The 12,158-nt window shown below is 44.7% G+C and overlaps 1 protein-coding gene across 1 annotated transcript in view; it reads right to left on the bottom strand.

Annotated features, from left to right (window-relative positions):
• LOC118506665 (ATP-binding cassette sub-family G member 1-like) overlaps positions 1–11,896 on the bottom strand; it is a 30,038-nt gene extending 18,142 nt beyond the window's left edge. Inside the window, exons 1-2 of the mRNA XM_036044094.1 lie at positions 11,619–11,896; positions 8,133–9,290 (exon numbers count right to left, since the gene is read on the bottom strand). The gene's annotated coding sequence lies outside the window, so the exon portion shown is untranslated. The remainder of the gene's footprint in view (positions 1–8,132; positions 9,291–11,618) is intronic.
• Positions 11,897–12,158: the final 262 nt, after the last annotated feature.

The raw sequence follows: 12,158 nt of genomic DNA, 5'->3' as shown, positions 1-12,158 counted from the left end.
CAATAAATGTCCATATCCATACGCTTTTTCAAGGACTCCACCGTCCCAAAGTTTAACTTGAAGCTCGAAGGATTTTTTTTTCGAAGATGGTTCCAAAAACCACAAAAAGTGAAACGAAAAAAGCTAATGCGATGAGTGGCATGCGAAAGCTGAAAGACTGAAAACTTAAGCTTGTGAAGCCGGTGGATGTCCGGCCGAACGAGTTATATACCCTGTTCGAGACGATACGTTCTAACCTCATTAGCTTTGGAATTGATTTGATTAGTTTTTCAAGAAAAAAAAAAAAAAACAAAATTTAAGCAATGCTCTGCGTGCTCTCTTAGTCTTGGAAGGTCTTAGCTGGCACCCTTAGTTGAAACTGCTTTAATTCTAACCGTGTTAAAGACATTAGTCGTCAGACCTCAGGACCTCAACGAATTGTTTAATTTCTTTACCCCGTTTAAGCATTGTTTTCTTATTTTAAAATGAAAACAAATGAACATAATGGGCTCCATACATTAAAGCTTAAACTTAAAGCACATCTACTCTGGATCTGAAACAAAACAAAAAATCACCCGTTGTCAATTCTTCGCTCGAAACCCACCCGAAAAGTGGAGTGGTGTGATGATGGTGGTAAAAATTTTCCCCAGTTTGCACATTTCCCAAACCCTCCCCCCCCCCCCCCCCCCATTCACAGGCTTGCATTGAAGTGCCCTTGAGTGTATCAGAGAACCCATTACGCGAGGGATAGAAAACCTTCACCGCTACACACTGCAATGGGAAACAAAGAAGCGAAAGCCAAACCCCTTTCCCTTCCTATTCGATTGCTCCGCGGCGCGTGTGGCCGTGGAGGCCGGATCGAGCATACGAGCATTGAAGATAAACTGGTTTGAAAACCGAGTGCAACTGCACTCGAAGATCAGTGTGCACACAACTATTGCAACGCTTCGTTTTTTTCTCTCTCTTCCAGTTATCGTTTTTCCATCCACCACCCGTTCGATGTGGGAAAGGGCCACGAGGGCTACAATTTGTCAGATTAAAGTAGCGCTAGTGTGGGGCGTATTGTACGGTAGGCGCACATGTGGTTGTGGTGCACGACCTTACCCTAGACACCGACCTCGATCCACCATCGACCAGCAGCAGCACCCACAGCTTAGAAACGAACCAGATACCAGACAAAGTGTTACGCTTTTGAATCATTAACGTTTCGCGAAGCGAGTAATTTGTTTCTCCTCCTGGTTTTTCCTCTCCCCCATTTGGGTGGGGAGGTGGGTGGATGGGTTTTATGTGTGGTGAAAAGTACAGCTGCACTTGCCGATGCACTTGCCGTTTCACTCAATATGGGAGTTGGCTCGATGAAAGTTGGCCGAATGGAGGGAGGTTGGTTTGTACGGTTTGTAGAACATATGTTGCGGCGAACGGTATTTTTCTCTTTGCTCGCTTTTTATTTTGGTTTGTACCTTTGCACTCCCCGATTTATGCTGTATTGCCTCTTTGGTGTGTATTTTATGTGCAAAGTTTCGCACTTCGTACGTTGCCGATCATATTTTTAGCATCATAATACTGGCAACCGCACGTAAGCCCACTATCCGGGCCTGATGGTGGTGGTGGTGGTTTTCCAGCCTTTCCTTGGCTTGATGTTTGCATACCACCGTGATTAGCCATGAAACCAGAAGGCAAAAAGCGTCCGGAACCGGAAATGTGCACACCGGAAGCGAAAATAAATACGGAATCAGCAGTAAACAGGGACACCAACACACCGCGGCTGAGGATCGATTGCATTCAAACAAGCTGACAGAGGCAAACGGTTGCTGGGCGTGGGGTGAAAGCATCTGTACTATTTTCTCATGGTTTATGGGTCGTACCAATTTCATCGCCATCGGAAGTGGAACTTGATCGCCCTCCCCAGCAATCGATTCGGTAATAGGGCGATGGTGTAGAGCGAACAATCGGCGGACCAAAAATGACATAAAGTGAAATAATAATACCACCAGCTCAGCAACTGCATTCGACGGTTTCGCTGCTAGTGGGTTGTGTTGTGTCGGGCTGCAATTCAAAATGGGAAATGTTGACTAATCGTTTGTTGAAGCGATCGAATGAATCCGGTAAGCGGATCCGGTTAGCAAACCCGTAAGGATGCATTCTGCCTTATTGCTATTCAAATAAATGTTAGACTGTCAACGGAATGTCAGATGCGGTTTTTAGTCCCCCGATGGAAAGGTTCTGAGTTATTTGAACGTTTGTCTTTTTTTTTAAATATATTTTATTATATTCAAATAAAATTTAAAATTACTCTAAAAAAATTAAAGATATATTTTGAAGAGGGATTACTCCATACTCCATTACTCCATGTCATTTAGGGCCATGCCTCTTCTTTCCCTGTGGACGGCCTTAAAAGACTTTTCGGGCCTTCTCCATTATCCTTCCACACGTATGAGGTAGCCAAAAAGCTTTCTGAGAATCTCCTCAAGCAGTCCCAATTTCGTCCATGGCGATAGGTATTTTGAGTTTAGAAGCATCCTCAGGCTGTAATATGACCAGTAGACAGCAACCACCCATTCGCTTATCTCAACATCTATAGTTTTGTCGATGCTGACTTATGACCTCAAAAGTTTTGTACTTCTTGACTATAATCTTGAACTCATTGTAAGCAAGGCTTTGGAGAATAATTAAGTTTTTTTTTCCTCTTCTTTTAGCAATAAAATCTCAAGAGGGACCCCTTGTCATTGGCCTGTCATTACTAGCTTCCATCACTTAGTTTACCGATAGCTGCATAGTCTCGCTGTATGCAGCAAAGAGACGGTAGTAATCCATGATATGGTAAAATCAAATCACAGAAAGCCAATAATGACAGTCCGAGCCCTCTCGAGGTTGTAGCGCCAAAGAAGAAGAAGACAAAGAACCTATTAAGTCTTCAAGCGAAGAACGCAAGCATCGGTCGACTTATTTTCCCCCGAAAAAGTTATTGAAGTTGAAGCGTGCTTGCACTAGTGAAAACGCCTTTCCAGTCGTTGTATTGCTTATTAAATATTAATGTTTCTGAGCATTCTTTGTTTCTTACAGTACTTGTACCGATAATCAGAAAATGCTAGCCTCCCCTATCTAATCTCATTTGACCTTTGCTTTGTGCTTTTTCGTTTACCTCGTGTAAGGTCGACGAAGTCGAAGTTGGTTGGTGGAAAAACGGAAAAATCCTTATATCACACTCGAGGACACATTTTAATTACGCAACATTCACACCCACACGCTTCCGAAGCAATCTGATGCCTCCCAGGAGAGTGCACCCACCCCAAAGCACAACACAGAAAAACGATTGAGCTTATAGGAGAAGACATAAGGCCAAATTAACTAACTCAAGAAAGCTTCCCAAAAAAAAAAAAAAAAGGAATAGAAGGAAACCCCCCTCTCTCATGTAACAAGCGGCAAGAAGTTTCAACAACGTGCTTTCGCTTAACGGTTACGCTGAAAATGGGGTCCTCTTGCAAAAGTCTTGCCACACGCGCTCTGTCTCCGGTGCCGGTGGTTGCGCTGCATTAAACCGGGAAGCCATTTCGGGACGATAATCGAAGGAACGCCATTGGCAAACGGTGGCCAGGCCGCATTACGTAAAGCAGATGTTGACCTCCCCAAGCAAGCATTCTTTGTAACTGCTTATGCCACACAATATCCCCACGGTCAAAACGGCTTCCTTGGCCTTCAAGTGCGGGTGTACTAAAAAAAAAAGCAGAAACGAGGTGCAAAGACGAAAGCAAAAGTGTGACTCGCTACGCTAAAAAGCGCACGGATTAGCGACCACTCTCAGAACGTGGCAGGAAACGGGTGTGTGAAGTGTGTGCTTCTAGACAATACTTCCAACAAATGGCCCAGTAGCGGCGGTTTGTGAGCATAATAATTGCACGCTAGCACTACACACCATCACACCACACTACAACCATCTATATCAACGTTTGCAGCAGGATGATTCGTCGATTGGAGTCATAGTGCGGCTCCCCCAGCCCAACCAACATGACGTAGTAGTAGAATGGTCAATAAACCGAGACAAAACCAGCGATGCAATATGCTCGATAAATCACCATTGCCCATCGTTATGGGCGCGCGCGCGCGTCGATGAATTGTGCCGCAGTGAACGGAGGAAGTGAACCTTTTTTATCTGTCAGGAGCGCGCTGTGTGTTTGTGCTTTTCCACTTCTTGTTTTCCTATTGATTATCAAATCAATCACTGCGAATGGTGCGGTGATCGTGGATTAGTTTCGTGCAATATCGCACACACACACGTCACTGCAGAGATTAGGAAGGGACGGCAAAGAGCGCTCGTTAAATGGCCCACGAACTGTCGAATATCATTGGGACAAGGGAAAACGATCAAAATTGATTAAAACATCCCATCCCAGGGCAATGTCTAGCGAACGTTCGATTGTTATAAATATTTTCGCTGTTCATAACGCGTAAATCCTTGTTCCTGATAGGTGTGTCTGTAAGTTCTGCTCAGTTAGCAGCTAACTTTGCTACTACAACTTCAAGGAGGTCTGTATGGATGGAACTCGCAACGGTTGCTCATACTGTGTGCTCAATAGTTCAGAAATATAACTTGACAGACTTGTCACTATATGTCCTTTTCTTTTCAGTCTCCATAAACTAACAAACCTAGCAATACGGCCAGACCATTCTTGGTGAACAAAAAAATAAAATAAAATAAACTAACAAACCTAAAATACTTCAAATACTTTATGAGTTTGTAGAGATAATGACTGGCGATATTATGGCTATAATTGCTCGAGAGAATACTATATAAAATGACGGACTATAGAATAAAACCGTAAAAATACTATAAACATAATATTTAAATTAATTTTGTTAATTGTTTTTTCTGCGTGTATATAATTCACAGTCACCACATGCGGTGGTGACAATACGGCATCGGACCGTAATACTCAATAAATAAATAAATAATATTTAAATTGAAGTACTATAGGGGGCGGTCCGGTAGCCGAGGCGATAACGGCAGCAGTCTTCACACGGCAGGACCGGGGTTCAAATCTCATCCAGACCAGCTCTCCCGTACGTAGGGCTGAATACTTTACTACGGGTAAAATTAAGTCACAGAAAGCCAGAAATGGCAGGCCGAGACCTCTCGAGGTTGTATAGTGCCAAGGAAGACTTTAGATTTATGCGAATTTAATTGTATACGCCACGGTTATTTATTTTGAGAGTGTTTACTCTGAATTATGATAAAAACCCTATTTAGTACAGAACGAAATAGTATTCTGTGATAATATCAGTCTTTATGGAAAATTTCATCAAAAAGTGGCTTCACTTTTCGGAACTTTTGCGGAAGCGGAAGAGCAGTTCTTGGATAGCTGAGGCTCAGAACATTGCAAATTGTTCCTGGTACTGTTTTCATGAACACAGGAAAGTCTCACTGCGGCAGTTATGTGTTAAAAATTTGCACAACTTAATTGAGCACTCAATTTCCGCCACCGGCTAATTCTATCCAAAGCATGGGGAAACAAAAATCACCCAAAACAATCAAAATCCCACTATCGATTTATCCATCCCCTTTCCACGTGTCGTCCGATGGGGTAGATTATCTGTGTAGGGGGGTGTAGTGCACTACCCCCGGATTCAGATGATTGTTGAATTGATTTTTCGTAGAACGCACATGATGTTGGTGCTACACTATTACGTTGCTAAGCACACACCTGGTCCACAACAATGCCGGGGACGGGTGCTTCCGTGTTCTTATCGAAAACCTCTACTACTACTAACCAAACAATCAACACAGCCCATGCGTTTTCTAGGGTGAAGAGGACTGATAAAAATACACCTACCCATGTGCGAGAAGGTGTTCCCCCCGGCCGAGTGTGTCACGCACCTGGTGGCGCACTTGCTTCGCTTTTTTTTCTTGTATGTCCTATTTTTTTATGGAACAACGTTAAGTGCACGTTGCACTCGGCGTTTCAAAGGTTGGAGGCTCGTTTGGCGGTGTCACAGACCTTACGAAAAGCCCAGACATCATCGGCCATGTGTGTACCACCGGCAATCGTTATCGGTTGTCGATTGACATCCAATTTCGGACGCACTCGCGCTGTTGACTGCCGTTATCTGTAAGCCATTATTTAAGTGCATGGGCGGGGTTGGTGCCCGGTTTTTATACCATCTGATTGATTTCCGATAAGCGTGATCTCTCTCTCTGTGGCGCACCTGGTGGAGCGGAGTTGCTGACGGGGGTGTTGATTTTTCCGGTACGATTAAACAAACCGATCGCTGGGTCAGATTATCGTAAGGTGCAATCGCACCCGACTCACTTGATGCGTAAGAGACAGAAAAGGGAAAAAATGACTAGGCGATTGCGCTGTAGATAAAGTGTACCGGATTCCCCGCTTATCACTGTATGCCACCAGTGCGACAACAGGTGTGCAAAAAAACGGGAGGACTTATTGATAAAGCGGGTGCTTGAAAATCCCGCTCGTGTGCGATAACTGGGTTAGATTAGAGACGAGTGGTCGCTAATATGAATGTACTGGAGTACCCTGTTGCTCGATTATCGCACACCGGTTTCAAGGCCGGCCGGAGTTTAATGCTGACTCAAAGTGGTGTCGTCAAGCGTTGTCGTTATTTCTTTTTAGGGTTAATTATAACATTTTTTTGCTAGACAAAATTGCGTATCCAATCGTTTTTAAAATTAAACAACCTTTTTTTAATAAGAGAATCACGAAAACACAAAATGAGGCCTCACGTGGTGCACAAACTAAAAAACAAGCAGCAAGCAATTTTTATTTCGTTTATAACGCTCTTTTCGATTTTAATCGTCTGCTAACACGCGTGAAAGCGGACCGGCAGTTGTGTTTGTGGGGTAAACTGTCGGGGTAGAATTTTTTTAAATTTGTTTTTGAAAACAAATAACCTTTTTTACCTAGCCGTTAATCGAAGCCAGGGAAGGATCATAGTATACGAAAACTTAGCAGGTGCCTGAGGTCCCTTGAGTTTTCTAGGGACCCCATGGGATTTTTTCCTCTAAGCGAATTATAAGATCCTGGGAGCCTCGATCATTTAAAAGGCTGCAGACTCTATAACGGACCTCTGACTCAGTCAGCAGACTCGACGTATCAGGGACGTCCAAAAATCATTCTGCTTAGAATGGAAGCTTGATCTAAAGGAGCTTGTTCCATCACTGATCGTATCCTGCTCTGGATCGTTTTCCATTACGCAGGGCAGATTATTCAGCTACAACTAAAACGAAGTACATCAACCCTTGAGATGGTAGTATAAAAAAGGATATTGCTGAAACAAATGTCTTAAATTTTCTTTCAAACTTTCAAATATGTTTAGGCTCATTAGAATATTATTTTTGTTCTAACTCTTTAAGTATTAGTTTTTTTTTCTAATGAGTACATATTACGGAACTGAGAATAGAAGCGGTTCATTTTAGTTGCCATTACCACTTTTACTTCTCTTATTTTTTCGATGAAGGAATCGAGTTTTTTGCTGTCCATCTTTCAACTGTATTGACAATAATCATCCCTACTGCCACACCAACCGGCATTCTCCGGAGGTCGGGCCACGTAGCTATTCTCAACTTACCATCCCGCAGATAAATAGCCGTTGAGCTGTGCAAATAAGCGGTGCGGCAAAGCTTTTAATTTCTTTCATCGTCTTCCTCGTTCAAAACTATGGCTGGGGAGTAGCGGTGGTGATAACTCACACTTCGCAGTCGGTCACGGTGTACGGCGTGGTGACTCCAAGCTCCAAACATCCGCAAACCTTTGCAAACGTTGAAGCAAGTGGATGCAAGAAGATTGCCTGTCATGGCTGTGACTCATTTATCACGCATGGAACCAAAGAACGAGAATGAGTAGGTTCTGATGCTGCCCTCCATGATTGAATCATTGCTGGACGGGTTTGACAATTAGCAGTTCTGGGTGCAAGGGATAAAGGTTCAGGAAATTTTTGAGGGATTAAAAAGGTTGGTGGGAAGTTCTCTTATGATAAAATAAGGTTCAATACATTAAAAGCTTTAAAGCTAAGTTTAAATCCAGCCTGATCCTCCAGCACTGTATGTCCATGAACTCAGTGCTCATTACATTTGCTGCCAGCTTACAGCGCACAGGTTTTGTGCAACCGCCTACTCGAAAGAAAGGACAAACATAACTTACATTTCTGACGGAGTTGTCGCCCAAGAACAGGGAGCCGCGTTCGCGTTCGAACGTTCACACGTGTGTCGCTTCCTTCGGCGTTCCGGAATCCCCACTCACACACATACACACACACACAGACAATCCTTTCCACCGTCACCGGAATCACTGGCGATGGTGCTTCCGAGAAAAGCGTTTTCCCACGCGTGTTTTGTGGTTTTATATCTTTGCTTGCTCTTGATCTTCTTCTCAGCACCTCACGGCAGCCTAGGCGCTTTGCCCGGCCTCGGCTAACTAATACTGTTGAATAATAAATCTGTGGCTCGGGGTTTTCCTTGTTGCTGTTGTCGTTTTTCCCGCTGAGTGGGCGGATATCTTCTGCTGTACACCGGGTCACACGACACCACACACACACACACACACACACAGAGAAGAAAAAGGACACTACGCTTACGTGTGTTTGTATAAGGATGAATGTGCCGGTAGCACAACTGCACCGAAAACGATGGCGGCACACGGATCGAGGCCGACCGTTGGTGTGTTTTTATTAAGCACTTTTCTCCTATTTTTAGGGCTACGATGGCTGCTGCTGCTTGTTTGTGCTGATTTATGGAAAAAGGATGCGCGAGTCTCTATGTGATGTGTGCCGTTTCGGCCGTTTCGCGAAACCTCGTTGTAGCTCGCACAAGGATAACGCACACTTCCGCACTACAGCAACTACCAGTGATTTACTAACACACGCACTCACACACACACACTTTCTTCTTCTTCGTACGAATGCGCAAAATAAGAATGGAAATGATATGACACACTTTACGCGAACTATATTCCACCTCCAACAACTACACTATACACACTGCACACTTTGCTGGTTGGTTCCTTGCTTCCCATTGTCCCTTCATCACTTTCGATCCTTCGCCGTCCTTTGGCACCGCCGGCATCAAGGTAAACGGATGCGTCGATCAACTTTTCATTGTAAGCCTGCACGCAGCAAGCGGTGGTTGGAAGTCGGTTGCTACGCTTCTTGCTACTGCGAAGGGGATGATCGTTGTTGCTGCTTCATCGCCGTTCTTCGGTCGACTAGCTGCTAGAATATGATGAGCTATAGGGCAATGCTGTCACTATTTTTTGTATTCACCCAAAACTTGCACTTATTTAACCTTTTTTTACGAACGCGAACTGTATCAAGAAGAGGAAGAAAATCGAAAGTTAAAACTATTAGTTGCGAATTCTAAGCATAAAGCGAAGAAGTCGCTTTTTGACGGATACATCAGGAGGTTTCGGTGTGTGTATGGTTATTGGTTTTGGTCCTCTTTTGCACCTGTGTGCATGATGATGATGATGATGATGGAATATTTTCGAACAGAAGAATATTTCGAGACCTGAGCGCTTAGGTTAGTTGTCAAAAACCAAAGCGTATACGCGCATACCGAGGGTCCTCCGTTCGGAAGAGTTTGTATTTGCTCTCGAATATGCTCCACAAACTATAGGGTAAAAAAGCCAATCATAAAATCATCTCTCTTTTCTTGCACTTGCGTTCTCACGGCGTTCTCGCTGATCAGGGTTTCTGTTCTCCAATCTTACCACCCCCAGCAAAAAAAAAACAGGATTCACTTTTATTTTCTGAACCGCAATACAACTCTTCTTCGCAAGCTACAAATTGTTTATTTAATTTAAAAGAAATGAGATGTTTTGTTGAAATTTCCTAACATTTCGTAACTGCTGATGATGATATTCTGCCAATGCTATGCGTGAGAGAGAAAGCGAGCAAGCGTGAGCAGACCCTCCACGGGAAGTCTCAGCTGATGGGGTAAGATGGGAAAAGAATGAATCGGATGTGCCCGATCGGTATTTGCGCTGAGCAAAACTATCGTTTGCGTGCCATCTTCTTCTGTCCTGCGGGCAGGTCGTATAAGGGAAGAGCGATTTGTTTTATATCCATCTCGCTTGTTGCAGGATGAGCAAAACGCAACCCTTATTCTTTTAGGGGATGAAAACCTTAAATTGCTTTTGAAGAACATTTTTAACATTTTTTTTGAAGACTTTACAAATCGGCACTAAGAAGGCGATCATTTTGAATACTTTTTTTCTTCTTCACTTTATATATTCTTCACTTGAAATTCACTATTTGCTGTCGCCAGAGGTCATATCAACACAGAAACACGCACACATACTTGCATGTGCAATCACCAGCTCGGAGAACAGGGATGTTGTTGGCGATGGCTAAGAGCAATTCAAACCCCCTATCGAAAGGGGGATGATTTCCACGGAAAATGCTCTCACCCAGTGAGAGCGCGCGATAGAAAAAGAGAGAAAGTGTGTGTGCATGAAGGAAGAAGCATCGCATACTACGATTTCGCTGAGAGCATGACCGATTTGTTGTTGTTTTTCATGGCCCAGAAGGTTGCTCTTGGAGATGGCAGCAGCAGCAGCTGCTGTTGGTTAAGCGAGGGGGAGTTGTGAGCAAACATGGGGGGGTTGCTTTCGAGTTCGAAAAGCAGATGTTTTTCGATAACCAGCCCAAGCAGCAGCAGCTGACGAGCCGGTTTGAGGTGGTGTGGGTGTATCGGGCAAGTGAGTGAGAGAAAGAGAGAGAGCGCGTTAGGACAAACGAAGGCAGTGAAGGCTAAACAACCCCTGAAGATGCTATGGTGGATGGAATGCTTAGCAGAAAAAAGGGGAAAAAGCATACAAATAATCGTTTACACTGTACTTGTAGACGGAGACTACGCACAAGAAGAAGAAAGAATGAGAACGAGAGAGAGAGAGAGCGAGAGCGAGAGTTTTGCAACGAATATTTGTGTCCTTCATCAAACAAATCCAATTCGGAACAGGAAGATTGGACCGTAACCCTTGAAGAAAAAGGATAATCTAATTTACCAAAAATGTTGGTTCTTGGACACACACACATCCACAAACTCAGGTGTTCCACATGCTCGGGTGAAACAAATTTTAAATCGATTGCCTGAACACTTCAAGGCACTCTAGATCTCGTTGGAGGAAGTGCAACAAGAAGACGTGAAGTAGGTACTCCAAGGCAAGAAGGCGCACTGTTGCGTGCAGCAAAGTATAGACGTCAGTGACGACGGGAACTCAGCATTATATTAGGCCTTGCCATCTCTTGCGTCCACAGTACTGCTAGCCGTTCGACAGCATGACGACAACAAAGGGAAAGAAGCAGAGCGCCAGTGCGAAAACTTCTTGCCCTCCCGATGGATGGCGAGAGCGAGGTTCAGCAAAGTTTTTCTTTCAACCTCAAAACTGCGTCACACAAAAAAACCCCGTCAGTTCTTGATGGATTGTATTAGAAAGGAGGGTTTTCCTCGCAGAACAACACATCACCAGCAGCTAAATTGTTTTTCACACACAGCACACACACACACACACACACACACACACACATGCTGGGGGAGAAAGCACACCCATACGCGCACACGCGATGCACACGCTGTGGAGTGCCGTTGGTTGGGGTTGGGAAGAACGAGAGACCATATACACACAACGCACCAAGGAAAGATGAATATCCGATCCGATCCCCGCAGGTTTCCTTCTGAGCTGGCTGGTAGGAGGATGCGTGCTCCTGTCTATGTTGCGCTTCCTGGTGGTTTTCTGATTGTTTGCCAGTTCCCAACCAAAAAAAAAAACAACAACACCACACGACCGTGTGCACGACGACCCGTTCCAAGCGGACAAGAATGCGACGCGACACACGACACACCGAGACTGTGAGCTCCGTTGGCTCGTACGCGCGTGCACGTCTGGACTCTTCGGAGCGGACAGCTACCAGCGCTGCTCAGCCAGTCCGCGAGTAAACCGCGAACCCGCGAGACGGATGCGCGTCGCCGTGTGTATGCGAGAGCGACCGATTGCTGGTTGCGAGAGAGCGAGAGAACGCGCGCATGTGTTTTTTGTGTACGCGTGTATGCTCATGATGATGACGGTGTCTGCTTTCTCGCTCGGTTCAGCAACCGCGGGAGGGTTAATTTAGGAGCGGCGGGGTAGAATGCTGCCGTCATCATCATCATCACCATCATTGACGGTCGGTAT

The sequence above is a fragment of the Anopheles stephensi genome, chromosome 2 (assembly GCF_013141755.1).
Source record: "Anopheles stephensi strain Indian chromosome 2, UCI_ANSTEP_V1.0, whole genome shotgun sequence".
Taxonomy (NCBI): Eukaryota; Metazoa; Arthropoda; class Insecta; order Diptera; family Culicidae; genus Anopheles; species Anopheles stephensi.
Note: the sequence above shows the minus strand (reverse complement) of the source record. Positions and strands in the feature narration are given on the sequence as shown.